We start from the raw sequence: 27,635 nt of genomic DNA on the forward strand, positions 1-27,635 counted from the left end.
CTCTCTTCTTGCGCGTTGAACAGTTGAGCGAATGCAGTCCAACTTGCACCATTTTACGTCGTTTTATATCTCTTTCTCTCTGTGTTTCCTTGTTTTTAGAGAGTACCTGACTTTTCTGTTGATTTACATTTGAATTTTTCAACATCGCCCGCCTATCTCTCTAATTTTTCTTTTTTACGTTGAAATTTTATGCGATTTTATGTCGCTTTATCTCTCTTTCTTTCTGAGTTTCTTCGTTTCTCGAGAGTACCCGATTTTTCAACACCTCTCATTCTCTAACTTTTCTTTTCTCCCTTGAAAAGTTAAAGAATGTGTCCACTTTACGCGATTTTATGTCCTTTTATCCTTTTTCCCCCGCGTGTTTCCCTATTTCTCTGTCTCTGTTCCTCTCGCGTGCTGAACAGCTGAAAGAACTCGTTCACCCTGCACGATTTTACGTCGTTTTACACATCTTTCTCCGTGTTTTTCACTTTTTTCTTTTCTCCGGAACATCAGATTTTCCCGTCGATTTACATTATTCCATAATTTCGTTCCGTTCTTTCTCCGCCATGTTCAATTTAATACGACTAGAGCAATTTGGTGGCTAACGATCGATGACGTAATATTCTGGTGGCAAGCTGCAAGAAAACAAACGATTTCGAGAAATGAGAGCGCGCGATCGTCGCCGCTGTTCGGACGATTGCGATTAATTAATTTTACTCCGAGCCGAGACACTTAGTTTCCGTTCGTTTAAGCTCGTTAATACGCTATCCTCTGCCCCTCTGGCGGCCTCCGGTTTCCCTTCCTCTCTCTCTCGCGCGCGCCTCATCTCCCACCGTTTCTCTTCGTTCTCCTCCGTCGGACAAACTGGAGAAACAGCTCACTCAGTTTACGCCGTGCATGTAAATTCATCTGCGCCAGTTGGGTCGTCACGAAGACCGACCTTCCCTCGGACCGATCTACTTGTCGCTACAGTTCTCCGTTTTCATGGATAATTCCCGGGGCGTTTCGTGTAAAAACGATCTTATCGTTTAATCTCGTTTCAATTATTTCTTAACGTACCGATTCGCCTTCGTCGTATCCAGATTTTTCTGTTTCTTCTGCACTCGTCAGTTTCCTCTGACTCGTCTCGTTAGCATTTTTCGCCTATTCTCGCTGGTTTTGTTGCTCCGAACCTCTTGCAGCGCTCGACTGAGCGATCGGAAAATCGGAAAACTTCAAACACGATTTTCTTGGAATTTCTAATATAGTTTTATAAGGAGATTCGATGCTTTATTCGGGTTTGCTTGGATTATCGATAGGCGCTGAGTCATTTAAACTTTTTAAATAACCCTCAAGAAGAGATCTAGGGGTCGAGATAGGAAAATTGAAAATGCTATATTTAATTAATTTTTCAATGAGTTTGTCATGTAACGTTTAAAAGATAGTGCTTTCTGAAAGCTCTGCTAAACTCTCAATTTGGGAATTACATATGTAAGTAAGGAAACCAAAAAGTTACCAGCAGTTTTTAAATGATTTTTCCACAATATCATAGGAGTGTTAGATTGCATACAAATGTTTCTTACAGAAAATTAATTCAGTAATAATAAAAAAAGAACAAATTAACAAAAATCCTTTTTGCCTAAACTCGTCACAGAAATGGCCATTAGGTATTATCATTAATCATCACTGTTTCGATTTTGGCCAGCTTTCTTATAAAATAGTTGAATAATATCTATTTCGTCCAGTACGCATACTGACCACTTTTTCTCCGAAGAATGTCGCAGCGAAAGGGTTAAATCTATCGGCGATCGAACATGAGAATTTCTTTTGTCCTCGTTGAAACGAGTACCGATGGTTCAGAAGCGATCTTGTATCACGGAGGGAATTTTGAAACGGCGAAATCGCGAGAAGTTGAGCGAGAAGCGGTTGGAATTGCGGCGCATCCACGGAAAACATCGTGGCAGGAGAAGTCCGCGCCTGGGGAAAGAATGCGCTATGGCCGGCTCATTACACCGCGACCTCTCGCGCGTCTCTTTGTCTCCGGAGGCAAGCGGTACGCACCAGGTGCCCGTAATCGTTCACAAATTAACGTTGCCGGGGCAGTTTCTTCTCGACTCGCGCGGATTCACCGCTGTCTCCGTATAAGGACAATATACCAGGCCGTGTTTCAATCATTTTGTTCCGGCGTATCTGCTACCGTTCGCGGCCAACCAGCGGCTCCCTTTTTCCCCTCCTGTCTTGAAAAACAGATCTCTGTGCTGTACTTTTGTGTGTTTCAGGGATTCGGATTTCTTCAGATTTCCTTCGCCTTGCCTTAGCCCGCCGATTTTCGACCTTTCTTATCTCACAACGTACACGAACTAATTACTAAAATTCTACGGCGCACCAAAATATATGCATATTTTATTTTTTCGTCGATTCGAGATGAAAATATACATTTTTGACTGATTTCCAAGAGAACTAATATTTCTTTTCGTTACTTTTTCGACTTTCTTAACTCGTATTAAAGTATCTTGGATCTGCACCGGTTGAAAATGAGTGCCTCGGCCAAAGGAAATTAATAGAACCTAGCAGAGCACCGAAACGAAGTTCGAAAGTTACACTCAAGCGTTTAATCGTAGGGAAATTATCGATAGCGTTGAATTTTCGACGATTTAATCTCTCTTCGCGCGTATTTCGCTTAGGCATTGGGTCAAAGAATGTATTCGAGGCTTCCGGGTTAGGGTCGTTTCGAAGAAAAATGTTGTGTCGTTTGGATTTGGTCTGATAAGTATTTCTTGGACACGGCTCTAACACGGAAGCCTGGAATAATAATTGAAGCAACCCAGGTCGTGAAAGTCTGAAAAGTTCCGATGTCCTTTGTTTAAATGAAAGTTCCATTTTGAAAACCTGGATAGTATCAGTGGTAAACGTGATAAGGAACGTGTTAATAGATTTTTCTATAGGTATCTAGCTACGTACTGGGTGTACCATAAGTCACGTACAATATTAAAGAAAATAGTTCAATTTATATGTTTCTTTTTCTGCAAATCCTTAAGATGAATACAGAAAAGTGTGTAGCAATAGTTGTCTGAAAAAACAACACAAATTAAACCACTTTCGTTAAAACAGTACCCAACTTTTGATCCACCCTGTATTCCAGTTTGTAAAGCACTTTTAACACATGTAGGAAGATCTGACGATACACGTCTCCTTTGTACACCACGTTGTACAACACATCATAGACACCTAATTACCCCAACCATCAACGTCCCTGTCAAATTAAAACGCACAATAGTCGCTCGACTGAAAAAAGAATCTCGGAGAATGTTGCCGGAATCGGTAAGAAGCATAAGATACAACGAGACAACGTTGGGAAAGATTTGGCGTGGTCGAGCTTTCGAGGATAAAGTGAAGCAAAGCGGTGACTCCGTTTGCCGGCCGTAAACCGATGAAGCGATGAGAGGTTGAGCGTTTCAAGTTCGCGGCGAGGTAGAAAAGTCCGGTCGATTAAGTACGACATAATTCTTAACGCGTGGAATTCCTGCGTGTGCGCGGGAATCCATCAGCGGATACCGAACACCGTTCAAGAACCTGCTCTATCCGGCATCCTCGCGAGTCCACGTCCATCAGCGGCGTTCGTGGCAGTTCTCACACTTTCCACGTGTCACGACGGCCCGATACGATCTACATAAAGATCCGGAGTTCATTGCTCAACGCGTTAACGCGGAGGCCGAGGTCTCTCTCTCTCTCTCTCTCTCTCTTTCTTGGCTCGTTCAACGATACTCCTGATTTATGGATATTGCTCGCTCCCGTGAGCTGTTCTCAGAAGTCTGGACACGTGTAATAAAACGCGACGGATGCGTGCGTCATCGCGGATACAACGCGCGTTTCGGACTCTCTTGGAAGTCGTTGCTGCTTGACCTCACGAACCCAGCCGTAATAGCGACGTCTGCTTTCCAAAAGTCGATCTACCTTTGGATCAACGCTGTCTTAATTGGTCTATGGCTGTGATACCTGTGATTCGACACACCTGCTTGGATTTGGTGGGCTTGACGAGGGAACCGGGTTAGGGATGTACAGTGCAACGTTTAGATTCGTGGTTAGTAAGTAAATATTGCTGACAGCTTGTCAATTTTAGGTACGGTGAAGTTAATATTATTGATATTTTTCAGATTTTTTAATATTGAATGCAGGAGATTTTTTTCATTGGTATGCAATTAAAGGAAGTAGTTAACAAGGTTTTTTGTAATTTCACAGGAAAAAGAATTCTTTTTTGAAGAAATTGACGAACATGTACGATTTAGCTATTGTGATAGTACATTGTGACCAACAAGAATATAAATAATTAGCAACGAAATAATGCGAGAAATGCAAAAATGAACTCACAGTGCATAATTACATATAACACATTTTGATTTTTTTCCAAATAGAGGCTGGTACAGTTCCCATTTATCGACGATGCCTTTGTCCACCAATACCACACGAAAGCACATGCACTCCTGTATCTATTGTTGCTCTTACAAACTATACCTCACCATACATAATTCCATCTAACAGCTTCTCCGTCTTGATTCTTCCCAAAACAAAGGCTCACAAATTCTCCATTTATCGACAAAACCTTTGCTCACTTGTACCATAATTATTGCTCCAATTACACCAAAGCCTATGCACTTCCTCACCCTTGAAAAAATCTTCTCCAGAAGACATCCCTGTCCCCGTTCGTCCGTCAGATGGTTGTACGAGGTTTCGCCGATAAAGAAGAAATCCAGCTAGAGGTAGGACGCGTATCTTTCCATTAAGCTTCATCTGATCCGCGCGAAACAGCGATTACACGAAGGGTCGTCGGTCCGCCACGGAAGATACACGTAAACGCGAGTGACTCGTAAATTTTCCGTACTACTCGCCCCCCTTCCCTGGAGCACGCAGGCCCGCTGGAAGGGTGGGCCCTTCGGTTGATTTAGCATTCAGCACTTAAATCAATTCTAACAAGTTCGGTACTTAAGAGCTCCCGAGTTTGTACAGAGAGCGTTGCTCGCTCGTTCCTCGAAGCGGTGGCGGAGTCTGCGGCGGAGTAGCCGAGGGTGGCGGAACGTGGGCGCAGATGGGCTCACGGAATCTCGAGGCGTTCATTACAATTATCATAGCAGCCCCACAACCGTAACGTTGAAAACGTTAAGATGCTTCTGGAACCGGGTTTCTTATGCACCAAGCATCGGTTCTCGACGTTTGCTTCCTCTTCGTCTATCGACTTCGCCGTTGAATTCCATCGGTTCGCTTCGGGGAAGTGTGAAGCGACTTTGAGAATTTCTTTTAATTCCGAGGAAACTGTTTGGGATCTTTTTTATAACTGACGTTGTTCTGGGAATTTTTCAATATTGTTACTCCATTGCTTGGAATTTTATTTTATACTTAGGCCGTTGTGCCTAAAGTGAGGATAGAGATTTCGTCCCTAATTTTCTATCAATTCAGCTTATTTGATGTGAAGAAGTTTCAATACTATCATTCCATCGCTTAGAATTATATTTCACACCTGAAGTCTGCAATCTTTGTGGGACTTGAAACGAAGGTAGAGATTTCATCCCTAATTTTGTATCAATCACGATCGATGAAAATATTTCAGGCGTGATTCAGCCTTAATAAGGAAAAACTAGCCGAGAAGCCTAGTACTTCTAGGCTTGCGGTCCCATTAGTTTGAACTTTTTGCGAAGCTCGATCCTCCGCAATCGAAGAAAGCATACGGTTTAAGGTTTAAGGTGGGTTGAGAAATGGCTGAAGAAAGGGGTATGAGGCCAGGGGTGGGACGCCTTTTAGCGAGTGGCGCGAGCAACCCCTTTCTTGTAATTCGACGAAATAAACGCCGAACGTTAGGCCAGGAGCAATAAAATAAATCAAGCCGGCGAGTTGGGAAGGAAAACATTACCCCTCCGAAGCATCTTGATGGCAAACGAGGGTCCTCTAGTCGTTAGAAGGTTTCTGGTCGAAAACACTTTGCCATTGATCATTGCTGGCTAGTGAAATTTTCATAATTATCCCATTTTATCGATCTCTGACGAAAAAGAAAAAGAAGAAATAATCTCCACTGTACACAGTTGCGAGAAATTTCTTCTTCTTTCTTTTTTAATGAAACCACGAATTGAGACGTCGATGGTAAATTTCCCATGACTCGGTTAGCAACGACTGCTTCACGGTAAGACAGCAGACGCGATGACAAACGGCTCGACGTAAAAATGCATAACACGCTGGAGTAGTGAACGTGTCACGCAACGCATGTCCAAGCTGATTATTAGCGATCGTAAAATATTGATTGATTCTGACACCTGGTTTTAACTACCGTCTATTACGATCCTCGTGGATGTCGACCACCAGCCAGAAGCCATTACTCTGATGATACGTTCGCTACCCGTGACCTACATAATTATAAACAGACGCGTAATAAATATATTTAAAATGGTGTACAACGTATTTATCTGCTACCTGCTCAACATTTTACACGCGTGACAGAAAATAAACGCTCGCTCTTACGAAACAAAGACGTCGGTGGGTTCCTTTCATAGTCGTTCCGTACTTGTAAATTTTACATATTCCCCAATTTTCCATTTTGTCTTGGCTCTAAACAAAAATCCACGTGACTTTCTGCGACACTTCAGTGTCACTCTGTACGTCCTTTATTTAAAAGCACGTTTTTCTGTGCAACATACACTTGCGCGTCCCCGTCGAATCCTTTCGGGAAGCCGTCGAAAAGCGATGCAGCCTAGACGCGACACACGATCGTATCGTGGTTGAAAACGTAGCTTATTGTTGGACTGCCCGTTCGTTTGTTTGACATTTGGTCGATAAATCAGATGCAGCAGGCTGAAAGGATACTCGATCTCGGCAAACTCGCGGCACCCTTTCAAGAGCGCCACTCTCAGCCGCTTTCATCGCCCTGGCGGAGATAAGAATCGACAGGGTAGGGGAGCCGGATTTAAGGACGGCGGAAGGCTCGAAGAGTTCGAAAGATATAGGGCCGAACGAGGGAGGGAGTGGTTTGAACGGGTTCCGTTGGGGATAAATACGGCGCCGACGGAGAGAAACACAAACAGTAATTACGAATATCTCGGCTCAGGATCGAAAAGACATCGCAAATCTTTAACTGGTTTCAGCCATCCGGCTTCCTTCGCTTCGCGCCGCCACGCCGAGGGTGATCTTCTGCTCTCTTTCGCCGCGTTCACCCTTCCTCCTGTTCCTCATTGCCCCCACGGGTCCTCCATCTGCCGAGTATCACTGCTGCGCGAACCCCTTTTGCTCGTACTTTCGGATTAACCCTCTCCCTTTTCCTCACCTCGTTTCGTGTCGAAAACTTATTAGTAATTACGCCAGGTATCTGCTCCCGGATCGAACAGAGCAGAGGACCTACCTCCTCGTCCCTTTCATTGCTCCAGACCGTTTAGTTTGCTCGTTCAATTCCCGGTTTCTTTAATTTTCAAACTCGATCCGATCCGCTCCGCTCCTCGGTAAATATCGAAGAAGATGAGAAAAGTTTCGCGTCGCTCGAGAATGGGAATGCTGATCGCGTTCAGTTGGTGCACTAGTTGGCTGAACTGAGCTCGAACAGTGCGCCTACAATTGGCTAATACCGAACATGCTTAACTTTTGGGCAAGGTGTAGTTCATTTCGAGGATATTGCTGTTTTTAGCGGTGATCGTTGATTCAGAGGTTATTGTTAATTGTTGTACGGAAAACTGTGAGTATATTTATCTTAACTATTAAATGTTTCGAATCATATGTAAAAAAGACTGACAGGGGAGAATTTTAAAGTGCGAATTGACGATTGCGACGAGACTTGGGTGAACTTGAAGTCTACATTCTTTTACGAATTGAAGTGAATATTAAAAGGCTTGCAAGTAGATCTTAAATGAATTCTTTAAATAATTTACAAATTATTATCTGTACCCGCGGACATAGAATATGGAACGAGAATGTATTAGAATTCGTATTTTTCACAAATTCAGTTGTTCCAAGAATATATTAAAATTGATACTTCTTTAATTCTCTTATGAAACGTCATACCAATAATGCACATAAATTGGAGTTTAATAAAACACACGTCTAAAGATTCTATTTCGAAGGCAGTGTAAGAAAATAACGACTACAAACGAAGAACCAAGATTTCCATTTCTCACACTTCATCGGCAGAAGTCTGTCTTTCACGCTGTCATTCATAAATATCGACGATAGTGTCGCAAGCGAGTTTCAGCTCAGAAAGAGCAATTATTCCAGGAAACTGAAGTATTTGCCTAGGTGAAATAGGATTCGATCGAGAGAAGGGATTGATCGAAATCACCGAAACATCTGGTTAAAAGTGAACATTATTAAAATCGATAAGGTCACTGTGCACCAAAGGGAGTTCTGTTCTCGTTGAAAATGCAAACGTGCAAAGTATCTCTGAAGGGCTATTACTGTTACCGTCACTGTTACCGTTCTCTTGATCTCTCTCAAGAGCACGAGAAGAGGGGTTCAGCATTACCCAATGGATGGAGAGTGCTAGCAGTTTGAACGGCAGTATTATACGGAAAAGAGTGGCGATGTCTATTTGAACGAAGATAACAGGAGGTAGGGGAGCGGAAAGAAAGGATAGACAAAATGAACGGAAAGACCTCTGCGAACCGGTAAACTCCAAGGATAAGTGCATCTTTAAAAGGGATACGCATGATTCCATTTAATGATTTTAATTGCAATCATTTCTTGCTAGAGTTGGATACACGTAGGCGCAACGCGTCTTCAAACGTAAGAAAACTAGCAATTCTTAGGAAAAGAATTCCAGTAAGCATATGCTTGTCAATTCTTAACCATTTCGTGATCAGAGGGACATTATGTGTGTCACTTGAGTACTCGAACAGGAATGAATCTCAATTTAGTATTCGTTACGCAATTAGTTAATAAGTAAGAAATTCTTGAAAAAAGTTTGCTAATGAAAGGGTTAAAAAGCTATTCTTGATAAGCTGTGTCACCAAAGTTATTCTCAGGAAATTGAGAAAATTTTATCGAATGAAATTCGTGGATTTTTTTATTCGTTCTAAGAGTTGTCCAAAGTGCTTTCCATTTTATTTTATAAACATCAATCACTCTGAGAGATACGAATGGTAAACATATATATTTGGTCTAATATCTCGAAAATTATCAGAGGCAGAGAAACAGCGTAAATCGACAAATTTTATATTTTTCAACGATGAATTTGACTGCGTAAAGAATTTGAAAAAAAGTCCACTTATTTAAATAATACATTAACAAGTATTACTCTCTTATTAATATTTATCAACTTCCTCGTAAACACTCAGGAACACAAAACACAGTTTCGATTTTCTTTAAAATAAATGTGGACAATTGCCAATAAAAAAGAAAATACCCACACGTCGAATATTTTTTTGAGAACTACCACACATCAAAATTTTATTAACACCTGCGTCAACAGATTTGGAAAAATGGTTTTTAAAATCCCGCTGACTCCTGACGCCTTTCGAATATACCGAGCGTGAAAAAATTGTCAAATAATGATTTCTTGCGTCGAGACCCTTGATTCGACTATGGCAACATTTTCTTTTACAATGAATTTCTAGCGTGGCTCTAAATGGCAATTGTTTTGCCAAGCATGCAATACGCTTCAAAGTTAGCCCTCGTTCAAACGATTCCGGTCAACTGATGTTTGCTTCGGTTAGCCAACTGGTTGTCCCTTCCGGTACCTTGTCGCACCCTCCTGTCCAGTCCTTTGCCAGCAATAATCACTGGATCTCCTTTAATTCCGTGGCAACCCCATTACATCGGAGACCCTTCTTAGCCAAATAGCTCTTTCCGAAGAGCTCGCTTCCCTTCGATCTGTCCCTCGCCAATTTTACCACGACGTTCTGCAAGAAAAGAAAAAGGGTTTGATTTGGAAGTTTCTTCGTTGGTCACCTTTCAAAAGGACTCCTCTTTCCCCGCGAGATATTCTTCTGTGGAGGTAACAATTCAGTCACAAAAGGGACAAATTAAAAGTAGGTTATTCGTGCTCCCAAAATGCAGATTTATGAGTTCAACGAGTGGACTTTTATTTATCAACTTTATTGTCGATACATTAGACTTCGGCTTTTTGCCATGGAAATCTCGATACACTTCGTAACAAATGTGTACACTGAATGCAAAAATGTGAAATGAAAGATGAAAGCTTTTATTAATACCTTAACGCTCGTATTTTTCTCAACTTGATCTACTAAATAAGTTCAATCTTGATAATTTTTTATTTCCTTTTTTATCATAATAGAAAGTGCAGGAAAGTAATATTGAAAAATTGCACTTATTGGACGATTATCGAGAGGTGAAACTGAGATTTGAAAAAGTTGTTTCAACTGCTTTTGTCGAAAGTATACAGCGGAGCTCTTGACAAATATACAAAGCTTGCAAAATTTGTCAAACAATTAATTTTCGTGTTCCCAGAGAAATATAAAAATGTGAAAAACATACAAATCCAAATTTAATCTTTAATTTTGTTCAAAAATTCATTCTTATGTTCAGTCGTCAAGGAAACATTAAACCAGAAACAATATACTGTATACCAAAGCGCTTGTACGTACGCCCATTCATCTAGGAGAAAGAATCGCATAGATTGAAAGGAACAAGGTGTGTATATGTAAAGACAGAGCGTTCATCGAGGCCCAGGTCCACTTGGGGATATTCCCCATCCCCGACGTTCGGCTCGGATCGCGTTTATGTCAGGATCGCCCCAAACACGCCATAAAATCAGCCCCTGTATGTCCCACGTGAGCATGGGGCGAGAACACCATATTCTTCCTCTTCCCTCCTCCCCCCCGTGGACGTGGGGGAATGGATGTAAAAAAAAAAAGAGAAGAAACGGGGGGAGAAAAAAAAACACACAGAGAGAGGTCCCGTTCGCAGGTCGGTGCAAAATCAGCCCTCACTCTCTTTCTCCGCCATCGAAGGCTCAACAAGTGTATCCGCGTAAAAAAAAAGAAAAAAAAGGGAAAAAAAGAGCCATCGCCCCGACCATTATCGGTGAAATTGGGAATCAATAGGCCATGAAAGGATGGGGTCGAGTGCACTTCTCCCGTGGCGAACGATCCTCCACGTTCGCTCGTGCGTCGAGGCGCACGGCTCATCCCCCTCTCTGCTATTCCTCCTGGCCACGATAATTCGATTGTCGCCAGCGGCGCGGCGTGTTGAAAAAGAAACGCGGTGAAATCTCCTGCACCAATTCGATAAATTACGCGGGAACACGCGGCGCTAGCACCGGTGATCGGCGAGCAACCTTCAACCGCTTTATCAAACGTTCCATTAAATAGAGAGAGAGAGAGAGAGAGACCGTGAAGAGGAATAATGGGCAGGAGAAAAATTGGATAATACTGGGTGTATCTGAAATAGTGATTTCTCATGGCAAAGTAGGAAGAAGTTTGGCGAAATTGTTTCGTACGAGGTTTTTCCTTTTCGAGAAGAACGAGTTTTGGATTATTACTGTAGTTTTTTCTACAGTGTCCCCAAGCTGTGTTGAAAATTAGTTTTAATTAATTTGGAGACACCTGTTTTTGAAGAATCGTTACTTATTTTCAGAGAACTGTAATTTAATTTTTTCCTTTGTTTTCCATAAGCACCCATTTTCATAGTAATTTATTCGCAAAATAAGAAGCAAAACACAAATTATAGGGAGACTATGTGTCACTGAGTAGATATGATAATACTTTGCTGTGTCTCCAGGCATTGATAGCCACACGTCGAAAATTAGTTTTAATCAATTTGAAGAATTTCAGTTCATTCTCAAAAAGCTCTAATTTAATTTTTTGCATAATAAGAGCTACTTTTCACAGTAATTTATTCTCAGAATAAAAAAGAACCCACAAAGTAAGAAAATATAGGGAAAGTACGTGTCATTTTGCAAACGAGAAATCGTCCGAGGGTTCGTCCACGGTGTAAAGGGTTAACATCAAACGTAACGCAGAAGAAGGAAAGGGTGTACATTTTTATCAACCGCACGACGGAGGAGAAATCTCAGCGTGATTAAAAGAAAACCACCTGCACCTGTTCTATCGGGGATTCCTTATCACGTGGAGCAGGTGTAGCATGTAACAATGTGAACCTAAATAAATGTCGATTTACGGGCTGGCAAATGACACAGGGTGTATAATAAAATTTCGTTTGCCGGCGTCAGGAATCACTGCGTGCACGCGTACAATGCGTGTCAGCCTCATAAAACTCACGCCTTCTTTCAACGATTTTTTCTCACTCTCTCCCTCTCTTTGCTATTTCCTGACTTTATTGCGCCGCCATGGTTTACAGACTTTCGTTTGTATCGCCCACGAACACACCCAGAGAAGGTTGCATTCTCAGAGCAAGGTGGGTATAGGAAGACCAAAGACAATGTTTCTATTGTGACCACTCGTAATCATGGGTTTCGGCTCTGCCAGGTGCTTTTTCCGGAAACTGATAAGTTCTCTTAATTTCTTTATTGCCGCCATACGGTCCTACGTAAATAGCAGTCCACTTCATTCTGGACACAGAGCTATTGTTCACTCCAAGTGGCGGAAAGCAGGCGAGATTGCTATAGTGTAACGGGTGTTCTTCTTTAAACTACACGTCCCTTTTTTATGTAGTCTTTAAATCGCTGTGTATAACTGGCAAAGCATCGAAACATTTGTGAACCTCCCGATGCTTCGTTCCACCAGAAAAGGGAAGATTCGGGCTTCCCTCGCTGCTCCTTTTCAAACGTAGCCGACTGCAGGAAACGCAAGGTCGATTGACGCGTCCTGTACGGGAAGAATTGTCGTATTGAAAAGACGAGCGAGTTCGGTGGAATTCGTCGTGCTTTGCTTTCTCATTAAATAGTGAAAAACCGACCCGGTGATGCGGCTGTAACGCCGCCATTTTGTAAAGAAATTAAATGAAAAAAGTGCTTCTATATTCTTCAAGAGTGATATAACAAAGCCCTTATGAAAAGTTTACGATTGAGTCAATTATTTTCTAAAAAGAAAATTCCAAAGTGAGGTACCATTTTCAGGACTCAAGTGTGGTCTTACTTCTCAAGCGATGCGGCTGTAGCGTCGCCATTTTGTACAGAAATTAATTAAGAAAATACTTTTATACTCTTCAAGGGTGATATAATAATGCTCTTATGAAAAATTTACGACTGAGTCAATTATTTTCCCCCCAAAAAAATGCCAAAGTCAGGTACCATTTTCAGGCCTCAGGAGTGGTGACCTGACCGATATCACACGTTTCTCGTCTCACTTGCCGCGGCTATTTCGGCAGAGGTAGGTTCCCGAGGATACCGAGGTGAAACAGCAGCGACGAATTCCTCAACTTCCGCTTGGTTCGTTCGCCGTCTGAACGATCCATGCTCACCCCGAAACACGTCGCGTCGTTAATATTTTTAAGACGACATCAAAAGCTCCGCCCTGGAAACCACGTCCTCGAACTCTCGTTCACCCTGCATCGAGAGGGTTGAAAGTTGCTCACCGGTGGCTGGCCTGGGGTGACGTGGGTGGTACGTATTTAAAATATCCTGCCCGCGAAATGCCGATACGGATGGGCTCTCGACGTAAGGGGCCGACTTAAGGTACGAGAAGAGGGAGCAGCGGTGTTCTGGCCTCTCAGGCGGCGGCGACGCCGGATGCTTGGGGGTTCGTACGCGAGAATTTCCTACCCCGCCAACCCTTCTCGCTAGCGAGGTATGCCTTTGGCCTTTGTCATTTAATATCGGTACCGGTATGCAAGGACTCGGGGTAAGGAAGCCTCGGGTGATCGCTTTGATGGCTGGGCGGTCCATTCGCGAATTTATGGCAACTTCAGCACACCCGCCTCCCTCTTCGTCTCTTTCTCACTCGCCCACCTTGCCTAGCGTAGCTCTCCTCTTGTTACTAAGTCATCGCGACCTCCGTGAAGCCTTAATTCCGATTGGCTTGCAATTCTAATAAAAGCATCTCAAGCTTCAATAGATACTATTTTGTGGGATCGAGGCCTCCAAATCCGTCAAAAGGAACATTTAACAACGAGGAAATCAAGAGGGTACAAGGCGAGGGAGCAAGGGCGCTCTTTTTCGCCCCGGGCGGAGCTGAGGGCAGCGATTAGAGCAAATGACGTCGACAGTCCTAAAAATAGTGGGGAGCAACGTTAGTGTAGTTTCGTACCATCGGTTACTTTTTTCAACATTTACTGTGTAGTGCTCAGGAGTTTGCCCGCGGGGCAGTTCAGGGGCAAGAAGGGCACCGCCTGAATCTTTCGCCTCGCGGGGCAGTTCAGGGGCAAGAAGGGCACCGCCCGAATCTTTCGCCTCGCGGTGCTATATGATTCGATTCGTCGACGTTATCGCGTTCGACCAATAACGACAATACGTCTGCCCTATTTCTGCCATTGTATTAGCGAAGGTGGGCTTATGGGTATACCACCCAATCAGACTCACAATTCCTTCCAAAGGCAAACTCCTCAGCTCCACACAGAATTGTACAGAGCTTGGTAAGATGGCTGTCCCCTAATAAACCGCTCACTCCACCTTTGGTGCTCACCGTCACGCGATGAACAAGTAAATGTGACCGTTTCCGCCAATAATAAAAATGCGTTTGATCAGACTGTATCAGTGCCTCCGCTGCAACCAACGAGACCCGCATTCCTTTTATTTGCCAACTTATCAGCTCTGCACAGTACCCATCTTCCTTCGAACTACAGTTCTCTCTCTTAAGCGAACACTACTACATTCACATAGTGCCCCACCACAAGATTCTTGCTCAAGTAGGCGTATTCTACTGTTCCAATATCTCTCTCGTGCTCCCGTTCGTCTGACCACTTCATTACAGAGCAACTTCGCGAACGGACATGGCGTAGAGTTCGATTTCCGCTTGGTCTCTCGCAAATTCTTCCTCGACTCGTGCAGTTCTGTAGGATGCGTATCGAGCTATAGCCGAGCGTGTTTTTCCATCGGCGATTATGAGCAGCCCTTTATTGCACGCTCCGGCACGCAAAAATGACGGATGTGCGTTGGTAGCGCCGGCAGTTATTACTTTCCTTCAGAAACTTTCCCACAGAAGTCACGATCTGTGGTCTCGGATCATAGCCCAGTCCGCGATACGAATACAGCTGCAACATACAATGGCGGCACATACGTCTGTATAAATTAACGCTGGGAATATTCAGCGTAGCAGAGCACGTATATATACATATATACAAGCATGTCCCTGCGTGACCATACGCATCGGTGTACATATGTCTGTATATGCGTACGCAGGACGGCCTTGCCTGTTGCCTGATATGACTGTGTACGCGATGCGTTCTTTCGTAGCATAATCGTATGCGGTTTGGCTATGGTCGTTACGGTTCAGGCGTTCTCCAATAACGCGTACCCCATGGTCACTCGGCACGTCCGCAGGAATGTTGGGGATGTGCAGTCGCTCTATTTACGCATCGGCCAATGTTAATAAAGCCCGCTGCTCGTAGTTTTGTTGCTCGTCGTACGTGTCCGTCGAATTTCTCGTAATGAGAAACCAGTGGATCGATGATATATGCTGACTTTAGAAATTTAGGGAAATGGCCCTGGAAGTTTGGCTTAGAAAATTTGTTCCTTCAATGGTAAAATTGTTTTGAGAAATAGCCGTTTGTGTGGATAATGTGTTGGGAATGTGTTAAGAAATTAATTGTTGTCCAAGAGACAAAGCAGTGCAACATACATGCTGGATTCTTAAGTTTAGAAAGTAGAAATGGCCCTGGGAAGTTAGGCTTACTGTTAGAAAATTTGTTTCTTTAATAGTAAATAGTTTTGAGAAATATCTATTTGCTTCAATGATACATTAGAAATTAATTTTTGAATTTAAGAAATTAGTTCTTGACTAAGAGAAACAATATTAATTTGGTCCCCTTTTTTCGCAAAGTCTTCATGACTTGATCGACTCAAAGCTGTCATATTTTTTAGAGAGGTGATACAAAATAATGGAGATTATTTTGAATATTAAAATTGTATTTCACTTTTTGTAAATGAACATTGAAGTCTGTGAAAAATGGCACCAAACTAATTTGTACACCTTGTGTACATCAAAATTGGAATTTTGATTTTCAGCATTGTAACAAATGTTTTTCTGTTCTTACTTTTCTTAGATTCTGTGTGAAATGGTGTTTTTAAATGGAAAATTTCAAGAATTTATATTTTAGGTTCCACTGGAGAACAGAAATTGTTTTATCCTAATTTTAGGGCCTATTTTCATCCAAGCGTCGTCAAACTTGGCGATTTTCAATTGGCAAGCGTGTGTGAGATGTTCCGTCAGATCTAAAGTTAATACCTCTGAGTTTGAGAATACACGGCATAAAGATTTATCTCCTAACGAATGTTGTTTGCTAAAGTTAAAGCTTAAAGCTTCTTTTCATGCAGCATTATCAATGAAGTAACAACCAGTTAAAGAGTCTAATCAGTGTATTCGTTAGACTTTGTCCGCTGTAATCTTTCTCTGGCTCAGATAATATGGAAAAGAATCACAAGACAAATGATAAAACTGAAGATTAACGTAGGTTTTTAAAATTAATTCATTTGACAAATTTCAGTTACATATTCTGCCTCTCTAGCAATTTCTAGATTCCTTTGATAAAAATTTCTTTCTGTTTGAAAGAAAAAGGTTCACTGGTCGCTATAATTGCAAAGATAGATGATATTCAGTCTAAAAATAATGGTATTATTTTAATAATTAATTTTACGTTACCTAATGCGCAAACAAAAATTTTAATTTTCTTTAAAAATACACCGAATTAATTTACACGCCCAGTATATAGGTTGTCTGCCAAAAATTTGGAAACTGCTGTTGTGGAGATCAACAGCAATTTATCTCATTTCGATTGATTTGAATAATAAAAAATTCTCAAAATTACAAACACTCTGGAAATATTTTTGTAAGTTTCAGTGCACAGTGATCTCAAACTGTAAATCTTCTCAGGATAGAAACAAGCTTGCCATTCCCATATATAATTTTATCGCACTGCTAAACACTGCATAAACGGATCCTTTAGTCCAAAATTCTTCATTTACCCAAACAAAAGAGTCCAAAGTATCACGCTTGATTTACTCGAATAAAAGAGTCCAAAGTGGTCTAAAATGCTTCCTTTATTGAAATAACAGTGCCCAAAATGGTCCAAACTCCTTCCTTCACTCGAATAAAAATATCCAAGACACAAAGAACCCATGGAACCAGCCAGAGTCCAACACAAACACCGATTCACCGATAAAGGGAGGCGGGGTTAGGGCATTATCGCGATACCAAGATCCGTATCGAAGAAGCATTGCTGAAAGTGGACACAGTCGTCGAAACGAATCTGGTGCTCCACGTCCGGTCGCGTTCGAACGATACGGAACGAGTTTTCTCTTCCTCCCGAGTCTTGATCCGTCACACCGCCCCCGCGAGAAGGCGGTCACAATGCTGTGCCCAGCAATAAATTACAACGTTATGGTTTCCCCTGACGTTTCTGTACAGTTCGCTAACCCGACCTGGCCTAACCTCCCGGAGTCTTCAGCTGCGTGCTGCGTCGATTCGTGAAAAAGCGTCCTCGCGAAGAGGACGAGGAAAGAAAAGGCTCTGCTGCTCCAGCCAGTACTTATCTTCAGCCTGGAGGCCAACAATGTGAGCTGAGCTCACGCAACTGTCCCTCTGCATCCGCTCTCATCGAATGTCTCTTTCCTCTTTGCAACGGGGGGGAGGGGACAGGCAGATAGACAGACAGGCACGGGCACACATAGAGGCGATCTTTACAAAAATGTAAAGCTGCCGTTGTTCGGTGTGGGGGGGAAGAAAAGGTAAAGAGAAAGAATGGAAAAGAAAAGAGACACATGGTGTGTCACAATGGCAGTGCTACGAAGCTCTGCGTATCAATAATTACTGTTATTCAGTAATGACCGATGTGGGGCATGGGAAGACTCCGATAATCGTATGCATTAACCGGGCCGATGCCTCATTATACTCGGAGCTTAGCTCGGTTCACCTTTATTTATGGAATTAAGCCAAGACGGGAGATGTATCTGTTGGGTTTTCTATGTTTTTAACAGACCTCCCCGCGTTGTTACTTCCGGTGACGGTGAGAAAGCAGCCGCGATCGTGTGCCCCGGCCGTTGATAGACAATTCTGGAATGTCGCTAGCTGAATTATACGATTTAATCCACGCCGGAGGAGAAAACCTTCGTCGCAATTACTGTACTCGTTAATGGAACCAGCTAGACTAATAGCGGCGGAGAGGACAACGGCAGAGAGAGATTCTTTTCCTATTCCAGGTCGTTGAATCGCCCGTTGTTTCCTCCCATTCACTGCTTTCAGGAAAGGACTCTGAGCACTTGCGACCAGATACAACCGACCATTTGCCTTCTAAAATCACTCGCTCGCTCGTTCCTTCCTTCAGATCGATCGTGATTTTTGATTTTTTCTCGCTTTGTATTGCTTGACGTGAGTTTTCTTTTTTTTTTTTATCAGGGGAGAGTTAGCCTGGAAAATATTCGGAGACACGGGAAGCGGTTAAACACAGCGCAGGTAAAGATGTTCGTAATATTATGAATATTGAAAATATAAATTTTTGCTAACAAGGGAGGTTCGGTAAGGGGAAAATTCAGAAAAATTTGAAACTTTGTGGAAATGTAGTTCAAGCGACGTTCATAACGAAGTCATTTTTTCGTTTCGGTAGTGAAACAGTCCTAGGGGTGAAAACACCACATCAAAAAAATTGTGTTTTCGTATTATCGTGAATTTTATTAAGCAATTTTCTTTCGGTGTTTCTCAAGGAGAAGTGAAAGATTTAACCCTCTGTAACCTTATTTTTCTTCGTTCGTGACAAGAAAAATTGTTACATTTTAATACGAGAAGCAAGAATAATATAAGAAATGATTATAAAAAAATGTAATAATTGCAAATTTGTAATTGTAATTATAAAAAAATTGGTTGGTAATAATGTGATAGTGCAATAGTGTAACAATAAATAAATAAAATAAGACTATAAGATAAACATAAATGGATATGTAACTTACAAGAGGATTAAGACTTTTCCCGATTTTTCTGCGAAATTTATCGGATTTTTCAATGAAGAAACAAACGTAAAGTTGGATGGTGCGCGAGTGAGGGAGGGAGGGATTAGGAAATAGAAAGATTAGCATCAGCCGTGACGTAAAATGTAGAACGTGAGATTCAGAAATAAAAATATACTCTACTATTAAATGTGACCTGATTTTCCTAGAAAATGACGAAAAGGTGATCGGCAGTCCTGATTCCTTTTTTAATTAACAACGTCAACGAATCGTTAGAATCTCCATTATACGAGATATATGCATATTTTCCCATAGATCGTTCGGAATAGGTCCTTTAATTAAAACCGATGTTACAATTATTCGATCAAGGAAATGCATTAGAGAATTGTGGCAGAGGACTCATTATCGCGAGCAACCTGGGATTTGTCATCCGGTTTGCTGACTTTCCGTCGTATTATCGTACGAAACCAACGTGAAGCCTCCAGGAGAACGAAAGGTCGATGAGACTCAATCCCTCGATCGATCAACAGAAATCCTTCGACCTTGCGGACTTAACTTGCTCTGGCTTTCACGTGGATTAACTTCTTCTGCCGGCTGATCTTACCAATTTGTTCTCTTGAAATTTCGACCGAATTAACATCGGAAGACCGTCTCGACATAGGAAATTCGGAAATCTTTCGAAATCGCAGTCGCTTTGAGAATTGGACAAATTTTTACCGGAAGTCACAGTGGTTCGCAAAATGAAGTCTCATTTCTCCAAATTCCATGGGTATTCCGCGCATAGAAGCTTTCGTCCGATTTCGAAATTTTTTAAAAATTGCAATCGCTTTAAAAAATTGAAAAAACGTAAATATATCACAATGGTTTGCCAAATGAATCTCAATTTCTCCAAATTCCAAGTGTAGGTATTCTAGGCATGAAAATTTCCTTCTGACTGGTATTTTCGAAAATTTTTGGAAATTGCAGTCACTTTGAGAATAGGAAAAATTATTTCAATAAAAACACCATGTTGCAGAGGTTCGCAAAATGAATTCTAATTTCTCCAAATTCCAACTGTATTCCAGGCACAAAAGCTTCCTTTCGATTCTGAAAACTTTTCGAAATTGCAGTCACTTTGAAAATTTGAAAAATTTCACCATTCACGAAACCAGATCACAGTGGCTCGCCAAAACGAACTCTTCAAATTTCCCCAAATACCGCGAAGAGTCCATTCTCCTTCGTCCAAATTTATCAAACCCTAATTTTAAAGTTACACCAAGTTTCGGTTGGTCGCTTGATTGCTTGTTGATGCCTTGTTTACCGTAGTAGTATTACCAACGGCAATTCGTTCAGCGCGTCGTATTCAGCGCGCGGAATTTCAAAGTCCCATTCTTATTAAAGTTGAAAGGTGTCGGCGCACAATAACGTAAATAACGGGAGACAACGTGTCTTTGTATATTTCACCATACATCATCCCCATGGCGTGCCGTCTACTTTATTCCACGATCACGATCGTTGTTATTCTCCCTTGCGTATTGTGAGTATCGCGAGGGTTTTGGCACTCGGATGGAAAGCAAGAACGAATCGGCACCCGACACGTATATACGTATACGTGAAGCCGACCTTAGTAGACGATCCGTAAATAAACCCATCACAAGGAATTAGTTTCCTTTTTTATTTTAATTACTTTCACCTTTGTGTGTTACTGCCCTCCTCCGCATCTTTACGAGACTTTTATCCAGGAACGATCGTTCCTGCATCTTTTTACGGAATTTTGCTGCCTTAAATTCTGGCGAAACTTTCGTACCTACCTCTCAAATTATAAGGAACATATAATTATCTTTCGTTACACTCTTTAATTAATATTTGAGAAAATTTAAATCAGAGTCACCACTCTCCTCTCCTCATATTCTAACATGTTTGCATAGTTTTAAACGATATAACGCTTAGTAAAATAAAAATATGTGGCTTCGCTTGCGTAGGAAAAGAATTCTAGCATTGGGTCATATTTGACCCGACAGTCTCCCTGTGCAATTATCGCCTTCTGCACCATGAAAATTCCCACATTGGTATGAATTAACCTGCAGTTGTCAACGATCGAGGCGCAGACAAATTTTTTAAACACACTTGCAACGGAAGAGGCAATTCCGAGTTGACATAAAAGAACCCTAAGCGAGGCTCGAGCTCCTTATCTCCGTCGAATTGCTGTTTCGTTGCTCAGATTACGTGTACTTTGACGCCTGACTGATTTTACGACTTCGCTATATCGATTCCACCGACTATACCAACTCTATTACTCGGCAACTGAAAGATTCAGATTCATGGCAGGAAGATCGTAGAGATCGAGGGTGTTACTGGACATTTGTCAAGTTGACTAGCTACCAAAAGACTAACCCTGACCGATATGCGGGTCCTGAAGCAGAATTGTTCTGACGTTTTCAGAAGGGTGGTTCCGAAGCATCGTTATTCGAAACCCTGATATGTCGAGCTGGCTAAATGATTCATGAGCCCATACACTGCTTTCTTCGACCTTCTTCTTCTGCGTTTAATCGAAATCTTCATTTATACGAACAATCCATATCCATTACCGGAATGACTGACATTTCGGTTCGGTCTTAAAATGGCTTCGTCTTGGGGTTTTATTACCAGTTTCTGGATTGAACGTTTCGCTAATCATGTCCAACGACAACACAGATAGCTTCTTAATCTCTTGCCTTCTGTATGTGTACCTTGAATATCCCTAAAACTACATACTTCCGTATTTTTTACGTAAAACTTAACTTGGTATATAAGAGGATATCGTATGGTTTTCACATTTTTGATTTAATTTTTTTTATTTGTTTATTGGCGACAGCTCTGAAGATGAATATAGGGACCCTAGCATAGAATCAGTGACGACGATTGGACTTTTATTTGTTTCAGTAAAATGTTATAATATTTACTTAGGTGCAAGTGTTGCCATCTTCGAGTTAGTTACTTTCTTCATATTTTAGAATAAAAATTTACCGGTGTTTAACATTCCTAAACATTCTTAGCATTTCATTTCTCAGTCACAGGAATTCTCCGCGAGAGATTCCAGCGTAAAGCCATTTTCACACTTTCTTTTTGCCCCCGTAAGAAGTGTCCTCGAAATAAGAAATTTCCTCGAGGTTTAAACAGTCTTTATGTTACTACAATTACATTTCGCAGCACTCGTCGCTATCTCCGTATCGTATCCCGTTATCTGATTTCTCAATCACACGAATTCTCCGCGAGAGATTTCCGCGTAAAGCCGTTTTCACACTTTCTTTCTTTCTCCGCCCAAAAAGAGCCGTCCGAAATAAGAAATCGCCACGAAGTCACCATTACTCCCGATAAATTCACCGTCAGAGCAAGAGAACAAAGAGCGAGGCAGACAATGCTTTACCTGGCGAAATTAATCCAAGTTACTTCCTGTTGGTCGTGCCCTCCCCCAGCGTCTAATCGCCTACTTTTTCACGGACTTATCTAGTGTAACGCATCGCGGCTGATTATTTGATGCACAAGCGAATCGAACCTTGAAATAATAAGCGTCTTCCCTAATTCCGGGTTGTGTCGCCATGTTCACACGTGCACGAGTGACAACCGATGTGTGAACGCGCCGCGAATCCAGCCAGCCAGCAGCGTAGAAGCGGCCTTTTTTACATTCTCCGCCGCGCAAAAGCTGCTTCCGTCAACGGTCGTGCCAAACACTCTCTGAAACTTGCGTCTCTGTTTTCTTTTCTGAACAAGAAATTCTACTGTTCTCATTTTGTCTTCGCCTTACGTTTTTCTCTTCGACTCTCAATTTTACTCGTCTGTATACTATATATGTATATGTACAATGTTCGACCGAACATACGCCGATCGTACAATACAGAAAGGTTCTCAAGTGTTGTGCATACGTACTGATATCAGAATGTTAGAAGTATTCGTTCCGCGTGTTATTTGCAAGATTCATATTCATGCGTCAGAGGATCGTTAAAATTGCGAGTACTGCGCCAGTTTACAATAAGTTAACGATCCTTCGCGCGTTTATAGTTCACGCGAGTTGTTAACGATCTCCGACGATTTCAGAGTTCGCTGATCGCGACTGAAATTCCCCCTTAGCTCCTCCTTGTGGGGTTAGTAGCCGCATCGACTATTACCTACATATATAAATATAGTCTTCTTAGAAACTAGCTCGAGTGTTTTCCCAATGGAATGTATAATATATTTCGACTGGCCCAGAGATATGTAAGTCTATACCTATTCAGAATTGCTTTACGAAATATTGAACACTGTTTAAAGGGACATTGGTTAAAAATCACTCGCGAGTAAAGTTACACTGAAATTACAATCGATAGAAAATCTGACGCATGAAAGGTATGTATGTTTAAAAGAATATTCGTTAAAAAAACATTTGTGATTAAAGTCACGCTGAAATTAAAATCGATAGAAGATCTACATACGTCTGTATTCAGAAATTCCTCAAGAAATATTGAACGCTGTTTAAAAGGATATTCGTTGAAAATCGTTGGTAATTAACCCTGTGACAGCGGATGGCGCGGTCAAATAATGTCGGGTCAAATATGACCCAATAAGAAGAGTATCGATTGAAACAAGGGACAACTAAAAGCCGGGTCAACGATGACCCGGCATCCGGCATCCAAAGATTAAAGTCACGCTGAAATTAAAATAGCCAAGTGTATAACTCAGAATTTCCCGAACGCTGTTCGATATTCGTTAAAAATCGCTCGTGATTAAATTTACGCTGAAGAAAAGAAAGTCTGACGACTGAGGATCGTGAATTTTTGTGAAAGTAAACTCTACGAGAGAATCGAAGATAGATCGAGCGGTCTGCGCCGGTGGACAACAGCTTTTCTAAGCTTACCAGTCCGTGGCATAAGTAAGTAATGGTCGCGATGGCTGGTATACGAGAGCTAAGGGGCGACATAGCGTCGGTGGTTTCCTTGAACGATGATAATCAGCGATTTCGTGACAGACACGGGGCCGTGGCTTCACTAACGAGCAATCGCGGACGGACGCTCGCTCGGCCGACACTCTAGGCGTGTGGATGTGCCTTTATGGACAGCTAGTGTTCCTTCAGCAGCCTCCACGCGCGGTCACATGTGTATCGGCCGTAATTAGGCCCGATGCTCTTCTATTATTATAGCTCAGGATGTCGGATAGAACACGAACGTTTCAGGGCTGACACTCTTCTTCGACCAATCGTATCACTCTGGACATTCACACGGGTAGTCACTGTGACGATAGAAAGCCGTGAAAAATTCTTTGTCCCCGCGCCTCGACGTTCCTCCGAGATTGCGTTGGATCTAACCATCGTGAAGTGTTTAGTTCATGGCCAGAGAATTGTAAAAGTCGAAGCTAGAAATTTACTTTGTTAGAGAATAATTTTGAAAAAAGTGACATTTTTCGGCTTTTTCGAAGCTCGAAATTGATTGTTCCTTTTTGTGTGTCAGAAATATGTGAAAGTTTTAGGTGAGGAAGCTGTTTCGTGTTTTTAATGTACTGCAAACTTCGTTTTTTAATATTTAAATATCTGTAGTTTCAAATTAAGTGGTGCTGTAGCTTGAACGAATTATGGAAGCCTTTATTTTTTGGCTTCAAGGGTGAAATGGCACTTGATTGAGCTGATCAAAATTTTACACACACAGGGTACATATGGTGTTCGAATACGATTTAATATTTGCATCAAAATGCGCAAGTATTATTAAAATATTTGCGATACTACAAGGATACTATTTTAGATTAAGGGATATTCTGGTCAAAATGGCCAAAGATAAGTATCATAAGTAAACTTTTTTGAAGTAAACGAACAAAGATATTGCAATGGAACATTGTTTAGAATTGAGTTACAATTTTTCTGTGTAAATGCAAATTAAATTTGGAACGTCCAAAACTGTTTTATTTAACCTGATTTTATTTTGCATTGCGAAATGTATTGTTGCCGCGCCAATGAAATGAAAATATTTGAAAATCATTGAAATGGTAGTCTTTCAAACTTAGAAATGTGATTTCACCCCTTTTCTTTTTTCCAATGCAAAGGAAAAAATATTATTTTGTAGAGATTGTATTTATTAAATTATAACAATACACAAATATTTGTTAACGCACACATAGAAGTGATATTAACCGCTTACAAATTTAAGCTGGTTTAAATTTAAATTGTGTTAATTAGTACATATTAATTACGTTAATTAACGATAAAATAAGATTAAAGTTAGTTGCCGTTTTTAACATTTCGTCTTTAACGATCGAAAAATATATTAAGCAGAAGTATCGGGATTTGCCGTAGTTCAAAAATTCTAATGCTCAATAGCGAAAGTAGTTCAACGTTAATTACACGCGTTTTACCGTGCCACGAACGCACGTTTATCAACCAATTCACGAAATAATTTAGAACTTTGTAACCGTTCCGGCTTGTCGGGGGCCTCCGTTGATGTCCGCCACGATATTACTTCGATCCTCGTTAATATCGCATGGGATTTTATTAGCTATCCACCGTGGAATTACCAAAAAAGCGATTCGTGCTGATTAACGCATTCATATACTGGGTGATTCGTACAACCTCGGCATTTTGATTATCAGTAAACTGACGAAAGGTCGTATTCCTTTTTCGTATTCTCATTATTTTTTTTATCAAAATTATTATTTGCATTTTCCTATTTTAAAAGAAAATTTCCAATTTTCATTTATTTATTTCGCCGTTGTGCAACGTTCCAGCATTTATAAAAATTTTAATTACAAAGAAAACTATTTCCAAAATTGAAAGTTTAACTAACTTTAAATTTAGTAAATTCCCATTCCAGAATTTAGTCGTTCCTGTGGCTTCATTTAGTATCATTTAGGTGTCTAGTGTTCTTCGAAATTTCAGTAATTGACGAAATTGAACGTTATTAAACGAAATTTATCCTGAAATTAAACGAGAAATATAAATAATTGAAAATATGAATTTCAATCACAATCTTTATTTAATTAAAAATTTCAGAATAAACATTTGCACAATTTTATTTATCGATGTCAATTCTACATTTTGCTAATTTCAACGTAGAAATTAAAAGAAGGAGAAATCTCCAAAAGATGAAACAAGTAGGAACACTCGAAACAAAGAAGCCGCGGTTCACCTTGTATGTAAGTACTTCACAAGTAGTGGCGCTGATAATCGTGAGCTTTCGCCGGGCGAACGAACGTTTTATGAGTGGTTGGCTCATAAGCAGCAGTACAAATTAAAATCTTGCACGGTGGTGAGTATCGGCGGTGACAGTTGAACGCTTGCAGCCCTGTTAATAATCAACGTGCACGTGTGTGTGTGTGTGTATCAGCCGACCGTTTGGTCGGTCGCGTTGCAAGATAACGACGAGCTGAGCGCGCGGATGGATCTTGGTGCCCGTCGTAAATTCAGCTGGCATTCGGTTTGGAATAAGCGCGGAGAAAGAAGAAAAGAGGCGAGGGAAAAACGGCGCGGGAAAAAAGGGGGCGGCCGTTTGGCTGATACGGACGATCGCTTCGTCTGCGAGCGGACTGATCACTCTGCCGTCGCTCTTATAATTATTATTCGTATTTTAATGGCCGTGGAAAGGCTCGTACGCCTTTGAGGCCGGGCGAAACGTCGGCTCCTCGAGACCCTTCCTCCTCCAGTGGAGCAGCAGCCCCTGTGCTTTTAAAAATATTGGGGATTTCAGATATCAAATGCCGCGCGCAACCTGCACACTCTCTCTCTTTTCTTCGTAGTTCTTTTCTGCCTCTCCCCCCGTCGTCCGCCTCCGGCGCAGCCATTCAATCAGAAGCCGAGAGGCCGAGGATAAGTCGCGGCTTTCATTTAGAACCCGCTTCTTCACGGGCTACGAACGCGCCCGATACCGATAGGTGAAGCTCTACTCTATCTTTCTTCTTTTCTCTCTCCTGTGTCGCTGCAGGGGTTCTCAATTAACCAGTGACTTCGAGGTTCATCCAGGTGCTGATTAGACGTGATGAAAGTTGCATTTGTTAAGGGGTTAGACCACCCCTCGGGCCTGAAACTGATACCTAAGTTTGACATTTTCTTTTGAGAACATGGATGACTCGATCGGAATATTTTTAAGTGGGCTGTATTGTATTATCCTTGGAGAATGTGGAAATATTTTTTTTATTTAATTTCTTTACGAAATGCCAGCGCTGCAGCAGCATCAACGAATCGGTTTTTCGCTATTTAAGAGGTTAGACCACTTCTGAGGCCTGAAAATGATACCTAACTTTGGCATTTTGTTTTGAGAGAACGATTGACTCGATTGGAAAATTTTTATAGGGGCTTTATTGTACCATCCTTAGAGAATATTAGACTATTTTTTTTATTTAATTTATTTACAAAATGGCAACGTTACAGCCTCACTGCCGAGCCTCTATTTTGGATGGACGCATCCATGGTGCTGTCACCTGCTGCCAAAAGGTCGTTTTTCCAGAATTTTTTTCTCGGAAGACACAAGTCCAATTGATAAGAATTTTTCGTATATGATTATAGGGTGTTCGATGCATTGTTCAGTATTTTTTATTTGCAAAATTTTATTTGCAAATACGGTTAAAAAATAAAGAAATTCCAACAGTATAATGTCAGAAATAAACCTGAAAAACGGTCACCTTTTCAAACGTTCAAACAGATATTCACAACTCCTTAAGTGGTTAAACTGCCCTGAAGCGTCTAAAAGTAGGCAAAGTTTGGGAATTGTTTAGATAGGTAGGCAAG

The sequence above is a fragment of the Habropoda laboriosa genome, unplaced genomic scaffold (genome assembly GCF_001263275.1).
Source record: "Habropoda laboriosa isolate 0110345459 unplaced genomic scaffold, ASM126327v1 scaffold120, whole genome shotgun sequence".
Taxonomy (NCBI): Eukaryota; Metazoa; Arthropoda; class Insecta; order Hymenoptera; family Apidae; genus Habropoda; species Habropoda laboriosa.